The sequence below is a fragment of the Coffea arabica genome, chromosome 9c, assembly GCF_036785885.1.
Source record: "Coffea arabica cultivar ET-39 chromosome 9c, Coffea Arabica ET-39 HiFi, whole genome shotgun sequence".
Lineage (NCBI taxonomy): Eukaryota > Viridiplantae > Streptophyta > Magnoliopsida > Gentianales > Rubiaceae > Coffea > Coffea arabica.
This window is the reverse complement of record NC_092326.1, coordinates 8,468,049-8,476,094: the sequence shown is the minus strand read 5'-3', so window position 1 is coordinate 8,476,094 and position 8,046 is coordinate 8,468,049.

Sequence of the window (8,046 nt, the reverse complement as noted above, 5' to 3'; positions counted from 1 at the left end):
ATAGAGCCCTCAAACGATTTCAAAAATTCCTCCCACTAAAATTTCTTGGAGAACCTGACCCTGGTATAGTCGAGAGATGGTTAGAGAAAATGATCGATATTTTTGCAGCATTGTGTTATACTAAAGATAGGCAGGTGACCTTCGCTGTTTTTCAGTTAGAGAGAGCGGTCCGTTCTTGGTAGAACATGATACGAATAAAATGGAAAAGAGAACAAATCCCGAGAACTTGGGTAAATTTTATGAAGGAGTTTAATGTGAAATACTTTTCGCCTTTGATTCAAAAGAAAAGGGAGGATGAATTTATTAGATTTCGTCAGGAATCCAAATCGTTGTTGAGTATGAAACTCAATTCACTAGACTATTTAAATTTGCTCCTGAGCTAATAGTATCTGAGCAAAGGCGAATAAGGCGCTTTGCATAAGGGTTAAATGTCAAAATTCAGAAGGATTTAGCAGTAACCCAAATTAATACGTTTAGCAATGCTATGGAGAAAGCCCAACCGATTGAAATTGCAAGGGCTCAAATTAGAACTTTTCAAACAAAAAAATGAGGGGTACCTAGTAGTAACTTTGGACAAATAGATAAAAATGTATCTCCTAAATTTGGAAGAGGGACAGGTGAAATAAGACTTTCGGGGATGCCAAGAGGAGTCCTGTCAAGAGGAGAACAAGGCGGGAGAGAACAACAAAGAGGTGTCTTACAAAGAGACTCGGCATCAGCTTCCCATGTCTCTTGTGGATACTGTGGGAAGCCAAATCATACGGAAGAAAGTTGTTGGAGGAAGGAAATAAAAAGTTTGCACTGTGAAAGTGCCGAGCATCAGATCACCAACTGTCCAATACTGCCTCGAGAAGGGAGTAGGACCCAACAGTCAAATAAGGCAAACTCTGGTCAGACAATTGTACAAGGAAATAGATCAAAAGTACCAGCTCGAGTGTGACACCCCCACTTCTCCCTAAGGCGAACCAAAAGGTATCCGCGAGACGCCTGCCCAACTCTCGCCGGGACTCAGTACAATTCCCATTCAAGTTTAATACAATAATAGCTAATACGACGAGATAAAGTAAGAAAGTAAAGTTGCTTCCATACATATATAAATATCCAGTCTTACACCACCATTCAAAATACTTCAATTTTTCAAAATATACAACTGCCAAAGGCATATCTAATAGATTACAATCGAAACCCTAATACAAAAGTTCATCCCAATGCTTTCTCCGAGTTTCACTCCATATCCGTTCCTGTTAAGGGAAACAAATCTATGGGGTGAGCGATTGCTCGTGAGACTAAGAAACACACATGCAAGCACGTTGTCCAAGTAACAATCTCATTTAACAAGTACAACAGTAATATTCAAGTAAATAACAATTCGAGCGAGAAAAATAAATAGAAACAATTCAAGAATATAAGAGCTCTCAAGAGCTAATTTCCATTTGCACAATTAAAAACCTCCACGAGTTGACACTCCGTCAATTGGGTAGGTTATAATCTGTAGAATTTCACTTACTCGTTTCCCATTCACCGTTACCCCCCTGCTCCAGGCCCGCACGTTATTTTGTTATAGGCGATACTGCTCAAGTATGCCAAGCAAGATCTCCCCATTATACACGTTTCTCATGGCTCACCAAGCTTCTCGATCGAGTCGCAAGGTCGGCCGATGAGATTTGGGCGTCCCCTACTAGTATCACTAGGAGTCGAGGAGATTCACTCCAATCGACTTATGCAGCCATAGCATAATTAATCATTGAAACACTTCACTTAATTCACTTAACAAGTCACTTCAAGTAATTCAAATACACTTCACGTAGATATTCACTTCAAATATTCCATGTCAAGTAATTCAAGTACATTTTATTTAAATGAAAACGAATGCGGTAAAGTACACACTCGACTCAGGATATTCAAAATATTCAATCTCTAATAACGATTAAGCACGTAACAAGTTCACATACACTTGACACTCATCTGTGGTGCACAATTCAAGTGTTTAAGCGTCCGTTGTGAGGTCCTCTTGAAGGTCCCCTTGAATGCCTGAGCACACAATAATTATCTATCACACACTATCACTTAAAACCCCCAATTATCAAAAAGATCGTACACTTGTACAATCTAAGAAAATATCATGAAAATGAGCCTTAATTACTCGTAAATCAAGGCTCTAGAGTGGGGTTTAATAATACAAAAAATTTTATTATTATCTTTGAAACCAAGTGTAAAACGGTCAACCAATATCGAAGGAAAATGGAGAGTTCTAAAAACTCAATTTCCTTTAAATTCAGAAATTTCAGATTTGAGGTGCAATCTTTTAAAAATCATATCTCACTCTCTGTAGGTCCAAAATTGAAAAACTTGTACTATTGGAAACTACTTCTAAAGTACTAAAAGTTCTCAGAAGACACTTTTCCATGATTCTAAATGGAAGACACTCAAATTTCGGCTTAAAACTACTAACTTGCACTTCCAAGACAGATTCGGGGTTGGTTTTTTGGCAAACTTTGGAAATTCGGCAAAATTCACAGAATGTAAACTAGCCTCTAAAATTTGAAACTCAAATAGATTTACCAGCAAAGTTAAAACACAACAAACGGAACAAGAATCGGAGTTTTGAGCGCCAAGATATAGTAATTCAAAGTTGGTTCAAAATGAGGGCTGTTGGGAAATTTTCCAGATTTGGAAGAATAACTTTGGTAACTTATTTGTACATCAAAACAGCGTTAGAATAACGCCAAAATTGGCACAATTCGACTTTCATATGAAAACTACTCCTCTACCAAATTTTGCTTAAAAATTCACAAGGGAAGGTAGTTAACTAAACTACCAAAGTTTAAGGAAATTCGAAGACAAAGCTGCCTTCATGCTTCCATTTTTCTTTTCGAACCTTTGGCCAATGAAATCATCTCAAACATGGTTCATTTATGAATAAAAGGTCTGAGAAATATCCAACATACATTTGGTAGGTGATTAACACCAAAAGTTTCAAAATAACAAGTCCCAATTTGAGCTAAGCCATTCGGCTAGCCACAATTAGGGTTTTCTATCACTGGTGTGGTTCTGTAATTTGGCCATAACTCAGTCAGAATTGGGCATGGTTGGTGGTGTTGGAAACTAAATTCATAAGGATACATTTCATCAGCAGAAATTGTTTTGAAATTCAGTTCATAGCTAGCTCAAATTCAAGCAACAAGTCCCAGCACATCACTGACTCTCTAGCACAGCCGTAAAACAAAACAGGTAAATTTGAGGAACTAGTATGGCTCACTCAGTTTGAATCAGGGGATGTATTTTATACCATTACAAAACTGGAAGTGTCTAGTTTCAAATACCATAAACGGCACTTGATTTCGACATCGGAGCAAAGAGTTATGATCGTTCAAAGTTCACTACCAGCATACCCCTGTTACGCGAATTTCCAGTTTGTTCTTATTCAAAACTCAACTTTTTCTTAACCAAATCAAGTAATTTTTTGTTTCAAGGTCATTTGATCACAAAAAAAAAATTGAACCAAGGCTCTGCAAAAACAAGGCAAAATCGGCTAAGCTTCTCATGCAACTTTCCTTTGTTTTTCTTTCCACTTTTCAACTTATATCTACTTGTTCAACAGTTAATCAACATAAATAACACTCATAATCATCATATCAGTCAAAGTCCATTGTGAAATTTCATAGAGCCCACTCAAATGAATTTCAACGAAATAAACATACCCACATGAAGCTACAAGTTTCCAAGTCAAATTAACTCACTAGAAACAAGTTTAAAAGATTAGATGATTACCACCTCTTGGATGATGAAAACTCAGAAATTTTTGGTCACTAAGAGCTCCAAGAAACCATGAGAAAGCTGCTCTCTTCCTACTCCAAGTGATTCTCCTAGTTGTTGTGAGTTTGTGTGATGAATTTGGAGTGAAAAGGTGCAAGAAATGAAGTGATATCATGAAGGGTTTGGCTCTTCTTCTTCCTTTGGAGTTTCAGCCAGCAAGGGTGAAAGAAGAGAGAGATTGTGCTGATGGTGAAGCTTCTCTTGGAAACTTGGTAGTTGTAGTTCAAATTTTGGCACAAAAGTCAACTCTCAATAGTGTGCGTACGCGCGCGTTTCATACCCGTTTCCTCTCGAGTTTGTTTCACTTGTGCACTAAACCTCTAATGCACTTCCTTTAACACTATTATTATCCACTCATAATAGTCTAACAATAATTTTCTAAAGTCCTTCAATTAGTCACGTGCGCGAAAACGTGAACTTCCGACTTATGCGAAATAAAGTGCAATTTCTAAGAAATTCTTGTAACGATAGTATAACTAACTAATACTTGGGTAATTAATCATAAAAATAACTATTTTGGAGTAAACCAATAAATAAGTGAATAAATAGATAAAATAAATGAATAAAATAAAATAAAAATACGAGTCCTCACATCGAGTGTATGCAATAGAGCAACATCAGGTCCCTGATTCATCTAATATTATAGAAGGTACGATCCCTATGTTCCATCGTCTTACTAAGATTTTAATAGATTGCAATGCTACCCATTCATTTGTTAACCCTAGTTTTATGTGTGAAATTGACGTGAAACCTACTAAACTACCATATGATTTAGAAGTTAGTACTCCTACGAGTGACTAATGTTTGATCACTAGTACAATTTATAAGAACTGCGAAATTTGGGTTGGAGAGTTAAAACTGTTAGGGGATCTAATAAGTTTAGCCATTAAGTGGTGTGATATTATCTTAGGTATGGATCGATTAGCTCAATATAATGCTCAGTTAACTTGTAAGAGGAAAATAGTGGAATTTCGTATACCGGGGAAAGACCTTAAGTTTAGATGTGAGGGGTCGATTAGTCTCATCCGCACTCGTTTCGAATATTCGGGTTAGAAAATTATTGAGTAAAGAAGCACAGGGTTACCTAACTTTTTTCAAAAACACTCCGACAGATAAGTTGAAGATAGAAGATGTTCCAATAGTAAAGGAGTATCCGGATGTGTTTCCTAATAAGTTAGTAACTTTGCCTCCGGAAAGAGAGATAGAATTTACAATTGATCTATTATTCGGGACAGCTCCTATCTCTAAAATTTCATGTTGGATGGCACTCGTTGAATTTAAAGAATTGAAGTTGCAGTTGCAAGATTTATTAAAATGAGAGTTTATTCGAAAAAGCGAATCTCCATGGGGAGCTCCGATACTTTTTGTTAAAAAGAAAGACAGAAATTTAAGCCTGTGTATAGACTACCAGGCTTTGAATGATGTCACAATTAAGAATAAATACCCTCTCCCACATATTGATGAATTATATGACCAGTTACACGGAGCGGTGGTATTTTCTAAACTAGACTTTCGATAGGGGTATTATCAATTGTGAATTAGGAACGAAGATGTACCAAAAACTACATTTAATTCTAAATATGGATATTTTGAATTTAAATAATGCCCTTTAGACTAACCAATGCCTCTGCAATATTTATGGATTTGATGCATCGGATTTTCAAATCCTACTTGGATTGGTTTATAGTAATATTTATTGATAATATTCTTGTTTACTCTAAAATTCGAGAGAGGCATGAGCAACATTTGAGAATTGTATTGCAGATTCTGAGAGAACACCGGTTATATGCTAAATTTAGTAAGTGTGAGTTTTGGTTGGAGAAAATCTCTTTTCTAGGGCATGTTTCTTCGAAAGATGGTATCGCTATAGATCCGACCAAGATGGAAGCTGTCGTTGAATGGAAATAGCTAGAAAACCCTATTGAGATTCGTAACTTCCCAGGTCTGATAAGGTATTATCGTTAGTTTACTAAAAATTTCTCAAAACTTGCCGGTCCTTTAATTGATCTGACGAAGAAGCACGGCAAATTTGTTTGAGATACTGGATGAAAAACTAGATTTTGAGAATTAAAAAAAAGATTGACCATGGCATCAGTTTTGGCTCTACCTAATGGAAATGACAATTTCACTGTATATACTGAAGTCTCGAAAGAAAGATTAGGGTGTGTATTAATGCAAAATGGAAATGTGATTGCCTTTGCTTCTACGAAATTGAAACCTCACGAGCAAAATTATCCGACCCATGATTTGGAATTAGCAATTGTTGTTTTTACCCTGAAAAAGCAAAAACATTATTTGTATGGGGTAACTTTCGAGGACTATACGGATCATAAGAGTTTTAAGTATTTATTTTTTCAAAAAGAACTAAACATGAGGCAGCGCCAATGGATAAAATTTTTGGAAAATTATGATTGTATGATTAACTACTATCCTGGGAAGGTCAATATAGTAGTAGATGCCCTAAGTCGAAAGATTCAAGCGGCCAGTTTAATGATTAAGAAGTGGAATATGTTAGAAAAGGTGAATGAGTGGAATTCTCATTCTTGCTTTTCTTTCTTTCCCAAACGTTTTGCACAATGAAATCAACACCAATTTGATCCATTTTTGAAACCAAGGTCCTATAAACATTTAAAAAGCAATTGACATCAAAATTTCGAAACAAAACATCCCAAAACAAGTTTGACCATTCGGCCAACAAGAAAGGAAAGACTTTCCAGTTTCCAGCTTTGTTGCACTTTCGAAATCAGATCACATCTCACTCAATACAAACTCAAATTGGGAATGGTTGGTGGCATTGGAAACTAGGTTCAAAAGGCTACATTTTATTAAAAATAATCTTTTCCAAAATCAGTTCACAAGTGAGAGAAAATAGAGCCACAATATGCAGCTTCTCCATTCCTCTCGGACAGATAGTCACAACAGGGCAGTCAAATTTGTTAAATCACTACGGTTGATTCAAAATGAAATAGTGGATGATTTTTATACTGTTGAAAAGCTATAAATGTCTAGTTTTGAATGCCGCTAACGGCACTCAATTTCGACTTTTGTACAAAGAGATACGTTCGAACAAAGAGGCACTATCTGAGACCTCTACAACACATTTTCCAGATTTGGTTCTTTTCGAAAACTCTAGTTTTTGAACAACCAATTGAAACGATTTTTGATAGACACTTCCTACACACAATATACAACATATATCACTCAATTTCACAGCCAAACAAGCACCAAAATTTCGAATTAAAACAGAGCAACAATGGACAGAATTTCGGCCAACTCCAAACTCACACATTTCTCAACTTTCTCTTCATTTTCCAACCGTAAACCATCTATGTAACACATAAACACAACAATCAAACATTTTAATCCTCAAGTCAGCTACCTATAATCCACCTCAAGGCCACTAGCCTAAAGATTAAAGAAAGAAATGAAACACCTTGATGCGAGATGCGGAAGCTACTTCGGATCTAGAGGAACACATTGACGATTTGATGGAGTTGAACCCGAACTTGGACTACTCAAGAACAGATTCAACGGTAGAGGACGCCACAATCAAGTGTGTGTGCTTGATTGATAAGTCAAGAGCAACCTAGGATCAACTCTAGGATGTTCAACTTAACTTTCTCAAGCTAAGGGATTTTTGCCACAAGGAATAGATGAAATTCTGGAAATTTTATTCAATAATCTCAAAAACTGAATGTAACATCTGACTTGAGGCTATTTATATCCGTGACGAAGACCTAATAAACTGGAAACATAACAAGGAAAATTCGGCCAGCCCCTTGGGCCTTCCCTTGGCCGAAACTAGCCCAACTAACTATAGACCGCAAGTTTCGGGGGCATTGCCCCTGAACCCCACCGGGGGCTTCGCTGCACCCCTGGGCCCCCAAGTCGGGACGCGTCGCCCCCTGGGCCCCCGACTCGCTGACCGGGTAGCGAGACTCCTGTACAACTCAGCGGAGTGCATCCTCAATTGTAAATAACACTTTAGTCATCTTGCAAGGATCTTCCAACTCAATCCCTTCAATGGGCGGTTTCTCTTGGGCTTCGATGGCATGAACCAAGAGTTCAAGCGACTCCTTGAATCTCTTACTTCGTGCTCGTGTCACTGGGTCTTGGGGCACCTTCACAGGATCTACTGGAGCACCATGGATCTCGTGCTCAACCGCATCACACCTCAAGTCCGCTAGCCTATTCTTTGCTTAGGGTTGTAAACTCATGCAAACCAACCAT